This window comes from Entelurus aequoreus, linkage group LG09 (genome assembly GCF_033978785.1).
Source record: "Entelurus aequoreus isolate RoL-2023_Sb linkage group LG09, RoL_Eaeq_v1.1, whole genome shotgun sequence".
Classification (NCBI taxonomy): Eukaryota; Metazoa; Chordata; class Actinopteri; order Syngnathiformes; family Syngnathidae; genus Entelurus; species Entelurus aequoreus.
In genome coordinates this window covers 29,836,244-29,857,740 of record NC_084739.1, presented here as the reverse complement: position 1 = coordinate 29,857,740, position 21,497 = coordinate 29,836,244, and the positions used below count along the sequence as shown (strand labels likewise).

General features: G+C 41.7%; 1 protein-coding gene and 1 long non-coding RNA gene across 3 annotated transcripts in view; one reads left to right on the top strand and one right to left on the bottom strand.

Annotated features, from left to right (window-relative positions):
* The window catches only part of arid4b (AT-rich interaction domain 4B), a 109,531-nt gene that overhangs the window by 11,757 nt on the left and 76,277 nt on the right, over nt 1-21,497 (top strand). The gene's annotated exons all lie outside the window — the stretch shown is intronic.
* LOC133657344 (uncharacterized) lies at nt 8,472-21,040 on the bottom strand. Its single transcript, XR_009827257.1, has 3 exons — nt 20,946-21,040; nt 19,311-19,522; nt 8,472-8,517 (listed from the first exon to the last, which is right to left on the bottom strand). It is a non-coding gene; the product is annotated as an uncharacterized LOC133657344 (long non-coding RNA).

Genomic DNA, 21,497 nt, shown 5'->3' with positions numbered 1-21,497 from the left:
TTCTGCAGATGCAAGTGCCATTGATGATTTGAGAAAGCAAATGGTTAAAGGCCTACTGAAATGATTTTTTTTTATTCAAACGGGAATAGCAGATCCATTCTATGTGTCATACTTGATCATTTCGCGATATTGCCATATTTTTGCTGAAAGGATTTAATAGAGAAAATCGACGATAAAGTTCGCAACTTTTGCTCGCTGATAAAAAAAAGCCTTGCCTGTACCGGAAGTAGCGTGACGTCACAGGAGCTAGTATTCCTCACAATTCCCCATTGTTTACAATGGAGCGAGAGAGATTCGGACCGAGAAAGTGATGATTACCCCATTAATTTGAGCGAGGATGAAAGATTCGTAGATGAGGAACGTTACAGTGAAGGACTTGAGAGACAGTGATGGACGTATCTTTTTTCGCTCTGACCGTAACTTAGGTACAAGCTGGCTCATTGGATTCCACACTCTCCTTTTTTTATTGTGGATCACGGATTTGTATTTTAAACCACCTCGGATACTATATCCTCTTGAAAATGAGAGTCGAGAACGCAAAATGGACATTCAGTGCCTTTTATCTCCACGACAATACATCGGCGAAATGCTTTAGCTACGAGCTAACGTGATAGCATCGTGCTTTAACTGCATATAGAAACAAAAAAATAAAGGATAGAAGGAAGGATAGATAGAAAATCAACAATACTATTAAACCGTGGACATGTAAATACACTGTTAATGCTTTCCAGGCTGGCGAAGGTTAACAATGCTGTGCTAACGACGCCATTGAAGCTAACTTAGCAACTTAGCAACGGGACCTCACAGAGCTATGCTAAAAACATTAGCTCTCCACCTACGCCAGCCAGCCCTCATCTACTCATCAACACCCGTGCTCACCTGCGTTCCAGCGATCGGCAGAAGGACGAAGGACTTCACCCGATGCGTTTGGCGGCCCGGAGACGTAGGAAGTCAAGGTGAGGTCGGCGGCTAGCGCGGCTAGCGCGGCTAGCGCTCCAACAAAGTCCTCCTGGTTGTGTTGCTGTAGTCCGCTGCTAATACACCGATCCCACCTACAACTGTCTTCTTTGCAGCCTTCATTGTTCATTAAACAAATTGCAAAAGATTTCCAAAATACTGTGGAATTATGAAATGAAAACAGAGCTTTTTGTATAGGATTCTACGGGTACCATGAATTCCGTTACTCTGACTTCGTCACGCGCATACGTCATCATACCGCGACGTTTCAGCCGGATATTTCCCGGGAAGTTTTAAAAGTCACTTTATAAGTTAACCCGGCCGTATTGGCATGTGTTGCAATGTTAAGATTTCATCATTGATATATAAACTATCAGACTGCGTGGTCGGTAGTAGTAGGTTTCAGTAGGCCTTTAAGCTTCAAGAGCAGATGTCCGCTCTGTTGTCTAGAAAAACACAGAACACTGACAGAACAGATCACAAACAGAACAAGCAGAAACCAAGAAATATGCGCCAAAACCTTGGTTTTGTTTTAAACGCGGGCAAGATGGACACATTTCCCCAAACTGTCCAAACAATCCAAACCCCTCTTTAGTGGAGAACAAGAGGAGACAGGTCAAGCTCAAGCAACAATCCAGGGAAAGCCGTAAGCCGTTAAACTGCATGCAGCTTCCTCTGGGGGACAAGTGGGAGCTTCCACCGATCGTTGTCCCCACAGCAGGCACTCAACTTTTCAAGCCTCAATACCAAAAGGCTTGGTTGGCACCAGAAGCACTGGAGTGATCAAAATCCGAGGAGCCAAATTACATTGCCTCTTTGACACAGGATCTCAGGTCACAACAGTTTCGCACTCCTTTTACAACACCTACCTCGCAGATCATGAAGTAAAACCTTTGAACAATCTCCTTGAGGTAGAGGGCGCCAACGGACAGAGTGTGCCTTATATTGGATATATAGAGCTTGGCATAACATTCCCGGCAGAGTTTGTCGGTGAGGAGATGGACATTAACACTCTTGCCCTTGTTGTCCCTGACCTGCGATCTTCACAGCCGCCTGTTCTCATTGGCACAAACACTTTGGACATTGTGTATGACCTTCATAGTCATAAACAACCCAAATTCCATCCGGTTCCCTTTGGTTACAGAGCAGTGCTGAAGATTTTGGAAATAAGACACAAGCTGGCATCTGATGACCATCAGGGAGTGTTGATAATGCAGTCCACCGAACCCCTGACAATCCCTGTTGGGCGAACTATAGTGCTGGATGCTTTTGCTGTGTGTCCATTCCTGCAAGGCGAGAAAGAAGTTGTGATTCAACACCCAGCTTCCTTTACCCTCCCAGGTGGTCTGATTATACAGTCCTGCCTGGTTGATCTACCTTCTGTCCAACCTGTCAGGCTGCCTGTGGTAGCCACGAACACATCAGCTCACGACATTGTGATCCCCGTCAGAGCACGCATTGCCGAAATCAGTGCCATCCAGTCTGTTTTCCATAAAGAGCAAAGTGTAGAGCCATCCCAGTTAACATACAATTTTGGTGACTCTCCTCTCTCCCCTGAATGGAAGCTCCGTGTGACAGCTATGCTGAACAGCGTTCCGGAGGTCTTTGCGAAACACGACCTTGATTTCGGTCGAACAGACAAGGTAAAGCATGAAATCAACTTGTCTGATCCAGCCACCTTTAAACAACGGCCTAGGCCGCTTCATCCTCAGGACGTGGATGCTGTCCGCAAGCACCTTCAGGAATTGTTGAAGTCCGGCGTCATACGTAAAACCAAGCTCACCTTTCGCTTCCCCGATAGTTGTGGTGAGGAAGAAAAATGGCACAGTAAGACTCTGCATCGACTACAGGAAGTTGAATGCACAAACCATTAAAGATGCCTATGCCCTGCCTAAGCTTGAGGACACGTTTTCAGCTTTGTCTGGTTCTGTCTGGTTCTCGGTGTTGGATTTAAAATCTGGGTATTACCAGATCGAGATGGAGGAGAGGGACAAGGCCAAGACCGCTTTCGTCTGCCGACTAGGGTTTTACGAATTTAACCGCATGCCCCAAGGTATCACCAATGCGCCGAGCACATTCCAGAGGCTCATGGAGCGTTGTGTGGGGGACTTAAATCTGAAGCAGGCACTAGTATTCATTGATGACTTGAGAGTATTTGCCCCAACGCTAGAAGAACACGAGCAGAGACTCCAGAATGTACTTCAGCGTTTGAAGGAATATGGGTTAAAGCTATCAGTAGAGAAGTGCATGTTCTTTCAGACGTCTGTCCACTATCTTGGGCATGTGGTTTCCAGTAACGGAGTGGAGACGGATCCCAGCAAGATTTCCGCCTTAATAACTTGGCCAGTCCCGAAGAACCTTAAAGAGCTTCGATCATTCCTCGGCTTTGCGGGATATTACCGTATGTTCGTTCAGGGGTACTCTTCTATCGCAAGACCCCTCAATGAGTTGACTGCCGGTTACCCTCCTAGCCAAAAGAGAACAAAGCAAGCGGTCAAATCCCAACACTATCTCGACCCAAAAGCGAACTTTGGCAGACGTTGGACACCTGCTTGCCAGGACTCTTTCGAGGCCATAATCCAGAAGCTCACCACAGCCCCCGTCCTCGCTTTTGCGGATCCAAGCAAGCCTTACGTCCTGCACACAGATGCTTGTTCAACAGGGCTAGGGGCGGTGTTATATCAGGAGCACGATGGACGCAAAAGAGCTGTTGCATTTGCCAGCAGGGGCGTATCACGCAGCGAAGCCCGTTACTCTGCCCACAAACTAGAGTTTTTGGCTCTAAAATGGGCAGTGACAGAAAAATTCAGTGACTACCTGTATGGCTCAACCTTCACCGTAGTCACTGACAGCAATCCACTCACCTACCTGCTGACATCTGCCAAACTGGACGCGACGAGCTACCGGTGGCTCTCGTCGCTCTCCACATACACCTTCAAAATTATTTACAGAGCAGGGAAGCTGAACGCCGATGCGGATGGGCTCTCTCGGCGGCCTCATGTGGAACACCCAGAGGACGCCCGTTCCCAGAAGGAACGAGAGAGAATCCTGAGGTTCGCACAACACCATTTGGACGACCCTTCCTGCATTTCTATTGACGAACACTCAGTGCAGGCAGTATGTGACAGGCACCTTGTGTACAGCTCACCAGACAAACTGCAAGTGGCAGCTCTTGTGCAAGCTCTCTCAATCAGCGTTGACGGCCTACTGGACAGCTTTGTGGATGATCAACAGTTCTCTTCTCCAGTCACTTCCTTTCTTTCTGTCACTGAGATTGCAGACAAACAAAGAGCAGATCCGGTTATTCAGCATGTTGTCGCCCAGTTGGAACACGGATGCAGTCCGCCGCCTTCTCTGAGGGAACAGCTTCCAGATCTGCCGCTGCTCCTGCGTGAGTTGCCACGACTGGAGATCTTCAATAACGTCCTTGTTAGGAAAAGAAACATCAATGGTGAGCCCAGCTACCAACTTGTCCTACCAGAGGAATGTCGAGCAGAGGTCCTCTACCAGTTGCATGACCAGATGGGCCATCTTGGAACAGAGAGGACACTTGACCTCCTTAGATCACGCTTCTACTGGCCACGCATGTCCATCGACATTACTAATAAAGTAAAGACCTGTGGGAGGTGCGTTCGTAGGAAAGCGCTGCCAGAGAGAGCTGCACCATTAGTAAATATCCAAACAGCAAGACCGCTCGAACTTGTTTGTATGGACTTTCTTTCAATCGAGCCAGATCAGAGTAGCACGAAGAATGTACTTGTCATCACTGACCATTTTACTAAGTACGCTGTAGCGGTCCCAACCCCAAATCAGAAAGCCACGACAGTAGCCAAAGCCCTGTGGGACAATTTCCTGGTTCATTATGGAATACCCGAAAGGCTCCACAGTGACCAAGGGCCTGATTTTGAATCACACACCATCAAGGAGCTCTGTCAGATTATGGGAATCCACAAGATCAGAACCACGCCTTACCACCCTTGTGGCAACCCTGTGGAAAGATTCAACCGTACGCTCCTGAACATGTTGGGCACCCTGCAAGACCAAGACAAAACTCATTGGAGGGATTTTGTCAAGCCTCTGGTACATGCTTACAATTGCACCCGCAATGACATCACCGGCTACTCCCCCTACGAATTGATGTTTGGCCGACAACCCCGGTTGCCTATCGATTTGGTTTTTGGTCTGCCTGTGTCTGGAAATCCTCAAACATCCCATTCACAGTACGTTGAAAAGCTTAAGTCCCATCTTGAAGACAGCTACCACATTGCGACTAAGAATGCAGAAAAGGTCATGGGAAGGAACAAGTCTCGATTTGACAAGAGAATTACACCCTCCGAAATATCGGTAGGGGACAGAGTCTTGGTTAGGAATGTCAAGGTGAGAGGCAAGCATAAGATAGCAGATAGGTGGGAGGCGGATGTGTATATTGTCGAGAAGAGAGCCGGCACTCTTCCGGTATATACCGTCAAGCCTGAGGGGAAAAATCGACCTGTAAGGACCTTCCACCGAGACTTGCTGCTGCCTTGTGGCTATTTGTCAACAACCCCCAAAGCAGACTTGCCAAAGCAACCAATGACATCAGCCAAAGTGATTCCACCAGTGGACCCAGCAATTCTGGAGCTCTCTGAACCAGAATACTATCCCCCAGATGTGTATTTACCCAACTTACCTGAAACCTGCTCCGCTCCAGCAAAATTAACAAGAGTGATTGACTTACCTGTTCCTATACCTTCAGTTGTCCCAGTTGCAGTGCCCGTGAGTTCGCCTGGCCAGCCCTCACAACGTGCTACAGAAGGGGATCCTGTTGGTGTGGTGCACAGTGTAGAGATGGATCAGGAAACACCTGCCGACCCTGGGCAAGTGGTTGAATTGCAGGACACAGAGTCCGTGCCAGAAGTGGATGGTGATGCTTTGGGGCAGCCAGAGGACAGCACTTCCTCTACGTCAGGCTCTCCGCAAGCAGCACCTATCTTGAGTGAGCCTGAGTCACCCACTGGAACCAAAACATTCAGTCCAGAATCTGTATCGCCAGCTCCACGGCCTACTCGAACCCGCAAACCTCCCAGTCGCCTTCAATATTCAAAACTTGGACATCCAGTTTTGCGCAGTATCCAGACCTTGTTCCAAGGATTGAGTAATGTCTTTGATTCTACACTGCAAGTAGAGGAGTCTGGATCGACAATCACTCCCCAGGAACGAATTGTATGCCGCCAGCCACCTCCATGTACGAGGCCGTACATGAGTATAGGGGGGAACCTGTAACCCATATTTAAAATATCCATTGAAAACATGCATACAGTGCAAAGACTTTTATTGTGGAGGGTTACTTCCTGCCGCTCACTTCCTTATAAGGAAGTGCTGCTCACTTCACCAGCCCCTCCCGTACCTGCTGTGGCTGCGGTGCTGTGAGACGCGCTTGAGAAGCAACTTGCAAAATCTTCTCATTCTCACACTTTGTAAACTTCATAATTCGAGCTGCCATGTTCGATTAATTATTGGGCCGTTCATGGTATGTTGTTTTTGCCCTCGATTACTCAGGTCAGGTTTTTTTTCCGGGAAGGAATACCCGTTGACCCAAACAACCGGAGCTCTCTATCCACTTTCAAACTCAACTCAACAAATGGCGAGCTAAACGTCTACGCGGTAGGACAAGCATTTTTTTTCTCCTCCGCGGTGAACCTTTTGGATTACTTTTGTTTTTGAACTGAACTTTTGGACTGACGCGAAAGTGTTTGCATACCTTTTGAACTGAACTGTGAACTGGTTCCGAGAAAGCAGCAGGACTGCATCTTGTATTTTTGTTTTGGGAATTTTATTTATTTTTTCCTATTGTGTCATTTGTGGCATTTATATTCTTGTTCAATACATTTAATGCAGTCGAAACCAAAATAACTAGTTGTCGTCATTTTTCATACCACAGGCTCCTAGACGAACCATCTTCTGTTACACGGTTTACATTCTTAACCCGCCTAGCCCATGCTAGCGTTACATACAACTAAGATTAATTTTGTAATCAAACTGCTGGTGTGTAATAAGCACAATTTGTACAGTGTAAACAAGTGCTGTCAAACGATTAAAATATTTAATCCCGGTTATCACATTTTGTTCAGTTATCCCAAAATTAATGACAGATAGATAAAAATTTTCATCATTAAGTGTAACCCCGACAGATCATTTTCAAGTTTTTAATGCCATGACTGGACAATTAGTTTGATTTAATTAAGTGTTTTTTAAGCATAGTGTTTTTTAAAACAGCTCAGTGTGTGGAATTCAATTATGGAATGAATAAAGCAAGGAAGTCAAACAATGTACGATCCAGTTTAAGAAACTGTTCAAACACAAAGTGTTCACAAAGTACAAATAAGAAGAATCTTGATAATCATCTTGAACCTTGTTTAAAAAAGATGAGATAATCTTATTCATCTCATAGGCGAATCATAAATTATTTAAATATTTATTCATAATAACTTTAGTTATTGTTTTTTTTAATGTATTTAATAATTATTTACCTACTCATTGTATATTTATTGATTTACTTATTTATTTATATACGGTTGTTTAACAAGTAGTTAACATATAAATGGGTTAAAAATAACTGGTGTGTTATTAAAAGGAGTAGGATTAAATAAGCTCTGCCTCTTCCTACTCCTTTTTTGACATGCTGTAATAAAACATTCAGAAATATGTGATGCATACAATTACAAAGTAGTTCATATTCAAAATAAACTGATATCGACCAGCCAGCACAAAATGGACATACACATGCTTTTAATTTTTTTATTTTGTAGTAATACAGAATTTGTATTTCTGCTGTGGGAGCACTTACATACAAAGGGCAGGAACTACACTTCTAAGCATGGGCCAATAACACATTTTGCTCGACGATATAGTGACCCACAAATTTGCCGATAAACAATATTATTGCTATTATTTTTTTGACACCAAATTAACCACTGATGTAATAATAATACATAAGAATAATGCAAGTATACCCTTTCAAATGCAATTAACTTGTATTTCTTGTATATTTTAACATTGTAATTGAAATATAAACTTTTAAATACCAAGTTAAATAAAGCAAACACATAATAAAAATATAATATTGTGTGAGCATCATTTTGCACTTGAATGAAAATCACAACCAAAATCAATAAAATAGGTTCTGTCTTTGTTAAAGGGGAACGGCACTTTAAAAAAAAAAAAGCCTATCGTTCACAATCATTATGAAAAACATGACGACTGACTATTTTTTTTATTGCGTTCTAACTTTTAGATAAAAGTCTGCTTACAGCAGAGCCAACGGGAGGTCCGCTACTCCACCCATAAAACCCAATAAAAAACACCCAAAAGCCCCAAGCAATATTCATTTACGTTTTGTGACTTGAATATTAACCAAGTATCAGTGATATTGTTATTATAAGCGCTAACACAGACAAATTATTTATAGCTGCACCGTGATCACGAGCTTGAGTGCCAGTGTTGACATGATTGACTGATCAGCTGCTTCTTTTCTTCCTTGCTTGTCAAACTTTATTGTAGATCATAAATCATGCAACTCACCTGCATGATAGAAGAACAAGGACATATTCCGACAAGTTAGTACACTTTGACAACCAATTTATGGCAAAAACAACACAAAAAGACTCTTGGTTTCACCCCCCTTTTCTTCGTGAGATTATAAATTATTCTTCATCTAAATGGGAATATATGAACATCCTAGCAGTCGGCATCCTAATGACAGCAGACCTTGCACAGTAAGTGATGTGCTATTATGTTTGTTGTAGGTCTGGGCCGATAATAGGATGTCAATATATATCGCGACAGACACTTAAATGATATGAATATAAAATGCGTTAGATAAAATATTCAATATATATTTTTGGGTGGGAAGAAACCAGAAATGATAAAGCAAGATTTGTTTCATGAAGCCACTCGCGCTTTGGGAATACAGGAAACAGGAAGTGTCACTTAGGAATGGGAGGGACATGCGAACAGCCAATCAGTTAACAGTATTCAATGAGCAATTGGAGGGACACGGTAACAGCCAATCACGTGACAGTATCAACTACACCTTTCCTGCTGTTCTTCTCCCAGTCGCAGCCTGTAGTTGAGGAGCGCAGGGGAGACTTTCCCTCCAGGGCCGATGTTTTTTTCGGGGGTGACACCCTTCACTTTACCCGACAATGGGTCTGCTAAGCTCCGCTTTTGGGTCAGAATGACGATGCCGCCGATTTGTGACAATTTGGTCGCTTTATTTTTTATTTCTGCAGGACGCAACCAGACACATTCGCCAGTCGCCACTACTGCTGCATGCTACTGCTTGCCTACTGACATCACTCACCCAACATTCTGTCATTCTTAAAGGAGCACACACACATACGCTACTCTTATAACACTAGTGTGGTTGCGCCATCTTTCTGTCTTGCTGTGGATTCACTGCATGGCGTGAGAAGAGAAACTTTAAAATATTGGCATATCAACTCAATAACAGAAGCGTGTCTTTAGTTTTGTTGGCAACATCCTGACACTTCCAATGTGTCGGTTTAATTAGTTGCTTCCCTAACTACTGTGTTGTGTTCAATAGCTTATACACTATTAGTGTCTAGTGCGCTCATCCTACCTGGCTCCCAAACACCCTCTCCACTGAAAAGTAGCACCCTTGGGAAGTTGGAAATTGTTTTACTGTATTTATTGGCAGGCTTAAATAAGTCATTAAAAAATCAATAACTATCGATATCGATCAATATAAGAAGCTGATATTGAGATATAGTTTTCAGCCATATCTCTTAGCCCTAGTTTGTTGGTTCTCAAGAAGTCTGCAGTGAGTAGTAATCAATGATGTTGTTTTAAAAAAAATCAAAATCAAAGGTTGTGATGCATTTTTGAAATTAATGCACCGCGTATGCTTAAAATGAGCAATATACATAAATATTAACTGTTATTATAAATGCTACATCCATCCATCCATTTTCTACCGCTTATTCCCTTCGGGGTCGCGGGGGGCGCTGGAGCCTATCTCAGCTACAATTGGGCGGAAGGCAGGGTACACCCTGGACAAGTCGCCACCTCATCGCAGGGCCAACACAGATAGACAGACAACATTCACACTCACATTCACACACTAGGGCCAATTTAGTGTTGCCAATCAACCTATCCCCAGGTGCATGGCTTTGGAAGTGGGAGGAAGCCGGAGTACCCGGAGGGAACCCACACAGTCACGGGGAGAACATGCAAACTCCACACAGAAAGATCCCGAGGCCGGGATTGATCTCACAACTACTCAGGACCTTCGTATTGTGAGGCAGACGCACTAACCCCTCTCCCACCGTGCTGCCCTAAATGCTACATTACATGTATATTTACATCTAGTGCTGGGTGATATGATCCAAAACTGATATCCTGGTACTTTTATGCTGAATGGCGATATACGATATATAACAGTGTTTTTAACAAAAAATGCAAAGTATTTACTTTAAACTCAACACCACATTACTGTGACTACCACTGTTCTGAAAATTACTTTAAAAGAAGTAATAAATTATGGTTACTTGTTACTTAACCAAAAATACATTTAATTACTAATGGAATTATTCTTAAATAAATGTAACAAATTACTAGGGAAAGTAACATGTTACTTAAAAAAAGCAACAAAAAAAAGTTAAATCTGTTATATGCAGTTAAGAGAGGTTTGTGAGAGCTGCATGTGTGTGCTTTTAAAAGGCGGTGTCTGCTGATAAGCACCATGTGACGTCAGTGAGGCCTTAATCTGAACTGTTTTTGTTAGCTTTAGCAGTTAGCAGTGACAGTTTGTCGTCTCTGGCGGCTGCTCTGTTGAATCTTTTCACCAGATTGTGTTACTTCTGATTAGTAAAGAGGAGCCACCACCCGGTGCGGGCACGTCGGCTGTGTGCGAAGGCGAATGTGGCGGAGGGTCGGTGTCGCCAATGTGCGGTTGCGACTCTGGACGCATGCTCGACTTCCCTTACAAGCTGTACCCTTACTTGGCTGCGATCCCTGCCACAATGCCCCGGCCGCAAACGGCCGTAACAAAGGCACACCAACAGTATGGTGGTAGTGTCTCACATATATATCTCATATATATCTCTTTCTAAAATATACCGGTAACTATAATACTGAATTTTCGCCCCAGCTCTACTTGCATCATGCAGGGTTTCCCAGAGACTGCCAAGATACCTGTGGTGGTGGGGGCATGGTTATGGGCGTGGTCACCATGACATATCAAATAATTTGCCCAATCTGTTATGATTTTCTTAAAACAACATTTACAATTGACTCTCCTTAGTTTTAACCTGCTTCTAATTGAAGTTTTAACTCCTGTGCATTATTGTTTTCTAAAATGTGCTGTATAAATAAAGTCGATTCGATTGCATAAAAAGGCAAAAAAATTTAACATACATTTAAAAACAAATCTGTTATTAATTGGTATTAAGATATATATTTTTAATCGTTTTGCCATATTTTCAATTGTTATTGCTTTTTCTACGATGTACTTTGAGAATTTTTCAAGTGTCATTCTAGAGACTTTTGATGACTTCTAAAAAATAAAAAATAAACCCATTAGCAACAAATCTAATATTCTTCTGGTGTTTTTATAAAATGTAGTTGTGTTTAGAGACTCTTAACTTCTATTCCTCTATGTCCTTGGCGAAAGAGGCAAGCTACAGCAGGCATGATGTCACGCTTGCTTGGCGCTGTTGCTCCAGTTGAACTTTCTCTTCTTAAAAGCCGCCACTGTCTTCTTAATATTTTCACATTTTGTAGATGGCTGGCTGCGGGTATATCTGGTTACATCTACATAGCAGAAATGCTTACAACGCTCCAGACAATGGCGTGCGTCTTGTTTACATTAACTTGTTTTCGGTGATCAAAGTCTTTTTTTCGGTGGTCAAGTTTTCAATACATCACTTGTCAGTAGTGTGCAAATAATAGGCTATATATATCAGTTCATACTGTAACGACCTGCTGGTGGTAATGTTTAATGTTTGTGTGGTTTGGATTTGATGTCAGTTTTTCCCATGTTTGCAAACGCACCGTCCGTGCCTGATAGGTGATTGGCGTAGAATGAGGACGTGTTGTTGTTTGTCCGGCGGGGAAGCGCAGACTCACGGACGCAAAAGTGTGTACAGGGGAGCTAAAGCCTGTTGAATTTGTGCCGTTTGTTATCATATGATTGGTAATAAAATTTAAAAAGAGCCAGGGATCCGCATCGCCTCAGTCAAATCACTTGATGAAGGACAAGAAAATGGGGCATAAAAGTGCGCAGCTGCTGAAACTGATGAAAAGCTTAAATGCTCTTGGAGCATGCACATGCCGATTTAGCGACGCAGCTACTTTTTCCCAAGCTACGGAATGGACCCAGGGCAAAAAATAGGACTGTTAAAGGAAATGATAAATAACTTATTATTATCGCATTAACTTTGACAGTCCGAGTCTGAACACTTCTTAGGGCGCAACATAACATTTAGCTTTCTGGAAAAAGCTACTTCTTAGTTAGACAACATACCATAGATAGCCTATACTGTAGGCTACTACCATCTAATGTCTTGAAAAGGCAACTGCATTGCAAATGACACTCAGAAAACAGGTTACAACAACTGAACATCAGTTATCATATTGAGCTCATTTACATTTAAAAATGAATTTCTATTAATTATTCAATTAACATTTATCAACACACACAAATGTACCGAAAAATGGCGTTGTTGAGTACCGGTATTGAAGTGAAGTGAATTATATTTATATAGCGCTTCTCTCTAGTGACTCAAAGCGCTTTACATAGTGACACCCAATATCTAAGTTACATTTAAACCAGTGTGGGTGGCACTGGGAGCAGGTGGGTAAAGTGTCTTGCCCAAGGACACAACGGCAGTGAGTAGGATGGCGGAAGCGGGGAATCGAACCTGAAACCCTCAAGTTGCTGGCACGGCCACTCTACCAACCGAGCTATGCCACCCCAGGTACTGGGAATCGGTACCGAATCTATTTAAATGTGAACGGTCGATGTTTGTCCCACGCTAGGCGAAGATGACCGTGACAGCTTGGCAGGCTTGTCAGCCCTATAGGGGCAGCAACTCAGACGGAACACGTGGGTTGGCTCGGTTGTAGGTGCACTGTCTATACAAGGGGTCCCCATTGGGTTAAAAAAATTTGGCCGGGGGCCAGGCTGTGTATGTATATATATATATATATATATATATATATATATATATATATATATATATATATATATATATATATATATATATATATATATATATATATATATATATATATATATATATATATATATATATATATATATATGTGTATATATATATATGTGTATATATATATATATGTGTATATATATATATGTGTATATATATATATATGTGTATATATATGTGTATATATATGTATATATATATGTATATATATATATATGTATATGTATGTGTATATATATACATACATACATACATACATTGTCTTTATAATCCGTTTTGTCATTTAACATTAATTAACATTGATGTTCATCAACATTTAACATTGTCACGTTATCGATGGGAAAATTCATTTTTAGACAATATGATTTGCCTGAGCGACTAGGAGACACCAAGAGTAACAAGCGGTAGAAAATGGATTAGAAAGGAAAGATTAAAAAAATATATATATATTTTTTTAATTTTTTTTTTTTAATTTGGGACTTCCTGTGGGCCGGATTTTGGATGCTGGGGGGGGGGCGGATCCAGCCCGCGGGCCGTAGTTTGGGGACCCCTGGTCTATACTGTTTCCGGATGGCACGTTCAGTAGCCTTTGCTCCAACAGCTGTTGCACTCTTCCGAGACGACCTGTTTTCAACAAATGTCTTCATCATTGGTAGATGATGGACGGTTGAGAACTGCGTTAAATTCCTCGAACAAACGATCCAAAATGTTCCCACCGTAGTTAGTGTATCACCATCTGAGCTAAGAAGAGGTGAGCTAGAAGGTTGAGGTCCATAAAGAGCTTTTAACGAGTCGTAAAAGCGTTTGGAGTCGTGCATATCAGCAAACTTCTGTTTCTTTGGCTTAATTGCTGAACCAGCTGTTTTGCATGTTGTGTAGTTCTGTCTGAACTCTCTGGCGTATGTCTGTGAAAGCCACCTTATAACTGATGGAACTTGGTTCTTGTAGTTGCGCTAAAAAGAGCTTGTTTTCGCACATATCATCTCATGTACTTCTGTTATTTTAATCGCACTAGTCCTTGTTCTTCTTGGTTTTTTGACCTAAGATACTGAGGGAAGATGAATGAATGGTGTCTCTGAAAAGTTCCCAGGCTTCCTCAGCGTCCGCATATTCACACGCCAATGCACCTGCATGCAACACCTCTGGAGGCAGACTACATCCGAGCCCCTGGTAGATTAGCCTGAGGCCATAAGTTGCTCAGTATCCATGTGTCGCCACATGGAGGCAAATAAATGTATTGTAGCCTCCTGAAGAGGTCACTCAAAGTCTGGGGCTATTTTTAACTTTTATTGCCAATCTTATGCTAACAAATGGCACGATTCCTACTGGCTTTACCTTCCGTGTAAACACTTTCGTCCCTGTGCTTCGCCTTGACACACAACAACACTTCCTCATTCTGCCCCACTGCTTTCAGGCACGGACGGTGTTTCTGATCATGGGAAAAATTAACATCAAATCAAAACCACCCAAACTTATATCATTACCACCAGCAGATCCTTACACTATCAACGGATATATTTAGCCAATTATGTGTGCAATATTGACTCGTGATGCGCCAAAAACTTGCCACCAAAAAAGACCTTTATCACCTAAAACAGCGCTGCCTAAACCGGATTGTAACAAAACGCACATGATTGTCTGGAGTGTAGTCAGCATGTCTGTGATGTAGACATCAATTTTATGTATTCCAGACATACACGTGGACTGCGTTCTACAAAATGTGCAAATATTAGGAGGACAGTGGCAGCTTTTAAGGAGAGAAAGTCCAACTGGAGCAGCTGCTCGAAGCAAGTTTAACGTCATGCTCGCTGCAGCTCTCTTTTCTTCAAGGACATAGAGAGACAGAAGAGTCTCTCTCTTAACACGAGTACAGTCTATATAACACTAAAACAAGATGGTTTGTTTTTGCTAGTTGTTTTTGATAAAAAAGTCAATTATAGAGTCTAGACACTTGAACAATTCTCAACAATGTACATTGTACAATAAGCAGCAACAATTACAAATATGGCAAGACGATATAAAAATATTTGTTTTTGTTTGGTTCCACCTATTTCCACATCGGGATGATGTCGCGTAAATGTGTTGTAATTTTTGTTGTATTTCCACTGTTGTAGTTTATGGTTGTGACACTTGCGACATACCGTTGTATTTTTGTCCACGACACGCTTGCCATCAGGGTCCAATTGAACACAAAAACCAAAGTAGTTAGACACGCCAGATCTGAATGATGGTGGAAGATCGTCAATTTCAGGTATATTTGAGGCATTAGCCAAGTTGCAACAAGCTATAGAAGCTTTAGAAGTTACTTGTGAAGCAGCTTCTGTCTTAGCAGCTTGTTTTAGTCTGAATGAATGTGAGTGCCGCAGCTTAGTGGATCTGTGCTCAATAGGCTGCATCAGTGTTGGCGTTAACGCACTCTTTGTGTCTTTTTACGCATTGAAATCAGAAACAACGCGAATTTCCGGAAGTCCCGGTTTGCTCGTTTTGTTTTTATTATTGATTATCGCTTTCCGTCGGTGTTTTGTTTATATTTGCCGGGTCAAATTATTAGTTATTATTAATGATTAATTATTGGTCTACTTCAAAGTAATGCGCTTTCCGGTACAATTTCTTAAATTTTGATTCGGCGAAAGTTTTATCGATCACAAATACTGCATTTCCGGTATTAGGACTCCCGCGTGTTATTGTTTTCATCATGGTGAGCAATAAACACAATAAGCGAAGCCATCACAAAGTCAGAGATGAAATGCTAGGGGAATCGAGTGCCACTGTATTGAATGACATTGAAACTAACTTGACAATTTCCAAGTTTGTTGGCATTATTTACCATGAAAGTGTAAATTTGGCGTTTTTTAAACGACTGATGATCTACATACAGATGGGAATAATCAATTAAATTTGTCATATGTGTGTATGCCCTGGCACACAATTATCATAATTTCACGACCAAAGCAAAAAACGTTTTACACTTTTACACTGAAATAAATACACCTACAATTTATTAAATGAAAATATAGAAAAAATACCGGCAGCTGCAAAGTTTAAATCCATGAAGGAAAGAAGAAAGTGAATGAATGTTTATAACTGAATAATAATTTATTTTTTATAATTTTTTTAATGAATTAAGCAACGTTAATGACAACATTTTTCCAAAACACAATATAGAATGTGAGTTATAACTGGATAATGCATACATTTATCATTTGTTTTCAAACGGTTACAAAAAAGTGGGACCCCAAAAAATTACTGTGGCACCCCATTTTTATGACTTGATTGGGTCCCTGGGACCCCATTTTGAAAATTCCTAGCGCCAACACTGCTGCATCATCGAGCGCAGACTCGCTCAGCTTTCAGCACAGAGCGTATCATCAGAAGTTGGTAAACCAAACCGAGACCATTGTATCGAACGGTTCAATACTAACACGTGTATTGTTGCACCCCTGATATATACAGTACAGGCCAAAAGTTTGAACACACCTTCTCATTCAATGCGTTTTCTTTATTTTCATGACTATTTACATTGTAGATTGTCACTGAAAGCATCACAACTACAAATGAGTTATGTACTTAACAAAAACAGGTGCATGATGATGTTTTAACCTTCTCTATTAACTATTAAAATGTATTATTGAGCCCGCTAATCATTCTGTAATTGAGGACTCGACCAGAACATGTTATACAATATTTTACACAATATTTCAGCCAGCCAGAAATATCCCCCCCGACACCTACTTTTTTAAATTGATGTACTAGCATTTCTTTAGGTGCAAATATCACAGAATAACATTACAAAACGTCTCTGACAAAGCATGATCGTAATGTAAGACCTATTTATTTTGTTAATGTCAGGGTTTCCCCCAAATTGCCAAAATACCTGTGGCGGTGGGGGCGTGGATAAGGGCGTGGTCATCTTATGATTTGCTATGATGCATATATTCCTAAAAAAGGCAAAACAATTTTGATATCTGTTATTAAGTATAGTATTAACATATATATTTTTCTTACATGATATAATTTGGTTCTATTTTTTAGTTGTTGCTGCTTATACCACAATGTACTTTTTTGAGAATTTTTTATTTTTTAGAAATACATTTCTCCAATCCTTTTAGTAATAAAAACGATTGGCAATAAATCTATTTTTGATGTTATTGGCGACTGTACTCGTGTTTAGTTAGATGTCGTGCCATGTCCGTGACGAAAAGTGAGCCTGATGTCACACTTGCTTCGCGTTGCTGGGAGCCTTTCTGTCATTAAAAGCCGCTAGTGTCATTTTAAATTGTGAAGATCTCTGTCCGCGGGTACATCTCGAACATATTAAAGTATGTCCACAGCCAAACACGCTGCCCCCGCTCCAGACAACCCCGTGCGTATGGCTGTTGTTAATGTGTTTGTTAGTGTGTTATGTAGGGTTACAAAAATCCGGGAATATTCAAAGTTGGAAACTTTCCATGGGAATTAACAGGAATTAATAGGAATAAACATTGAATGCAACACCCTAGATCTTGCAGCATGATTATTAGCTAAAACAACCTGATTTAATGCAAATTCAGTAGAATTTCAACCCTGCACTGTGCATTCCTCCATCACATGTGCAGTGCATTCTTCCATCACATGCCCAGATAATTCCCAGCAGCTACACACTACAGCAGGGCTATTGAGGCCCCACTAGTATTTGAGCCCAAGGACTTCATCCTGTCAGGTAAGTTTTGATGATATTACTGGGGTAAATATATTTAATCTATGGTATTTAAGTTTAATAGAGGTGTAATTGCTTGTTACTGTATGACTGTAGACTACTCCAGCAGACTTCCACTCAAGCTAGCTAGCTGTTCCTGTACTTGTTAAATGATTTTGGGGCCAATATCTCTAGCTAACTGGGTTTATGTACCACCACAGTCTCATAATGAACCGAAAATACTTCCCCGTTAGCCGTATTGCTAATTTTCTCTATGTTAATTCCCATTCATTTATGCTAACAACGTTAGCGATCCGAGCTTACCTTTTTGTGATCTCTAAAGTTCAACCAGTAAATACTAAATCAAAACGTGTAGTTTCCTCTGCCTTCTGTTCTGCTAGCCATTCTGTTGTCATACAAGAATGTAGGTTATGGTGTGATGTAGCATGCTGATTGAGTGTTCATTTATTCATCTAGCCTATTTCTATTCATTTGTCCATCAGTAAAACATTTTTAAAGACTACTGTAATTGTTTAGCTGACTATTTATATCTGTGTGTGGCATTGCATTAGTGTTTTACAAGAATTAATAAATACATACAGAATAATGCCACGTACACCATCTGATGTGTGGAGACATTTCCCCCCAACCAATGTAGGCGGAAAGGCTGTGTACATTTGCAAATACTGTGCAAAGAGCTATGTCAAAAATGCCACACAGGTGCAGCAGCATATAGACAAGTGCCCAATAATATATAATTATTGTAATTCTCCATTAATTCCCATATATTCCCATTAATTCCCATGGGCGGTGTCCAACTTTGAATAATCAAAAAATGGTCAATATTTCCAAACTTCCCGAGCTTAACTTCCCGTGGTAAATTTCCGTAAAGTTTCCAGAAATTTACCGGAAACGTTCCACCCCTTTGCAACCCTAGTGTTATGGCGGTCATTTTTCCCATGAACTGTAAACACACCGTGTCGGCGGAGAATGAACAAGTGTTGTGTGTCTAGGAGTGAAGCACGGAGACAGACGTGTGTGCACGGATGAAATACTTGTTGGAATTGGGCCCGTTGTTGGCATAAAATTGACAATAAAAGTTAAAAGAAAGTCACAATACATTATATTACTTTATTTTGTTAGGTGTGGCGGCTAACATGAAGCTGTACTTTAAAGAGAAACCCTAAATGTAGTTAAACCGGATGTAAAGCGTTTTATTTTGAAGCCGAAAAAGTGTGTGACTGTTTTGAGAAAGTATCTTGACATGTTTTAATGTCGGATCGCCTGTTTGCAATAAAAAAAGTCTCCTTTTGACATCCTGCCGACCGTCTTTAATTTCTGTTGAGCTTTTATGTCATCTTTCTTACTAAACAGTCACAGTAACAATCTAAATGTTATGTTATCACTGCACCTTAATCGTAATCTGAACACGGAAGTGAAGCACCACCCACCTCTGTACGATGTGCGCAGCAGGTGTTTGCCGCAGGGATGTCACTTTTTCTCGCTGTGAAAAATAGTCTTTTCTTGTCGGGAGAACAACTTGCCATGGCTTTGAACCTGATATTTCCATAAGGTAGATTTTATTTTGTCCACTTCTGCTGGCTTGTGGCTCATCAGTAGCAAGTGAACTGCAGCTAAGTTCCCCCGCTACGGCACGGCCCAACTGTCAAAAAGGAAGTGTTCGCGTTAATCGCCTGTCAAAAAAATCAGTGCCGTTATTGAAATTTATGGTTAACAGGTTATTGTGTTAACTTTGACAGCCCTAGTATTTATTAATATATTGATGTTATTTATCAAGAATTAAACAATTTTGTGAAATAAACAGCTTTATTTATTTAATTGAAAGTAATGCGTATTAAAAATGTAATCCTCCTTAATATTTTAAGCTACATTAATTATGATGGTGGACTTAAAATCATTGTTTTATTTATTGGCCTACTTCGAAAACGTTCTCAATCCTCAATCGTCTTCCTATTAGGAAGCAGTTCCTCTGGAATCTTTGGTGTGCTGAGGTTACCGAGGTAGTTAAAACTCCTCGGTGGCAGGGTCCCGGGGGTGGATGACATCCGCCCAGAGTTCCTTAATGCTCTCGATGCTATGGGCCTGTCTTGATTGACGAGACTCTGCAGCATCGCGTGGACATTGAGGGCGGTGCCTCTGAATTGGCAGACTGGGGTAGTGGTTCCTCTCTTTAAGAAGTGGAACGGGAGGGTGTGTTCCAACTATCGTGGGATCACACTCCTCAGCCTTCCCAGTAAGGTCTTGTCAGGTGTACAGGTGAGGAGGCTACGCCGGATAGCCGAACCTCAGATTCAGGAGGACCAATGTGGTTTTTATCCTGGTCGTGGAACCGTGGATCAGCTCTATACTCTCGTCAGAATTCTTGAGGATGCATGGGAGTTTGCCCAATCAGTCTACATGTGCTTTGTGCACTTGGAGAAGGCCTTCGACTGTGTCCCTCGGGAAGTCTCGTAGGGAGTGCTCAGAGAGTATTGGGTATCGGACCGTCTGATCGTGGCGGTCCGCTCCCTTTATGATTGGTGTCAGAGCTTGGTCCGCATTGCCAGCAGTAAGTGGGATCTGTTTCCAGTGAGGGTAGGACGCCGCTAGGGCTGCCCTTTGTCACCAATTCTATTCATAACTTTTTTGGACAGAATTTCAAGGCGCAGTCAGGGCGTTGAGGGAATCCGGTTTGGTGGCTGTAGGATTAGGTCTCTGCTTTTTGCAGATAATGTGGTCCTGATGGCTTCATCTGGCCAGGATGTTCAGCTCTTACTGGGTCGGTTCAGAGCCGAGTGTGAAGCGACTCGGATGAGAATCAGTACCTCCGAGTCCATGGTTCTCGCCCAGAAAAGGTTAGAGTGCCATCTCCGGGTTGGGAAGGAAATCTTGCCCCAAGTGAAGGAGTACAAGTACCTCGGAGTCTTGTTCACCAGTGAGGCAAGAGTGGATCAAGAAATCAACAGGCGCATCGGGGCGGTGTCTGCAGTGATGCAGACCCTGCATCGATCCGTCGTGGTGAAGAAGGAGCTGAGTTGGAAGGCAAAGCTCTCATTTTACCGGTCGATCTACATTCTTATACTTACCTATGTTCATGAAGTTTGGCTTATGAACGAAAGGACAAGATCACAGGTACAAGCGGCCGAAATGAGTTTCCTCTGTTGGGTGGCGGGGCTCTCCTGTAGAGATGGGGTGAGAAGCTCTGTCATCCGGGTGGAGCTCAAAGTAAAGCCACACTATTGTCATCATCATTTTCAATCATGCAAATAGACCTATGAGGTCACATAGCACCTTCCTGCAACCCATCACCACAAATAGATTACAATCCTGTTGGAAACATTAATTTGTGTAATCCTTTAACTTTGTGGTTGATTAACTGTTTGAGGCACATGGATTTGTTACAATATATCTATGTAATTTTGTGAATGTATTCATGACCAGCCATTAACTGATAAGTATAGGGAAACTAAGAATGAAAGGACCAATCATCAACAGCTACCGATGTTGTTCAGATGTGCTGAAAGCGCGACTGCAACCTTACGAACAATGGCAGACATGCCTTCTAAACTCAAGTCTTTTGTGAAACCGTCTCGTCTGTCTACTCGTTATTGTATGTTAGCTCATAATTATATCAATGT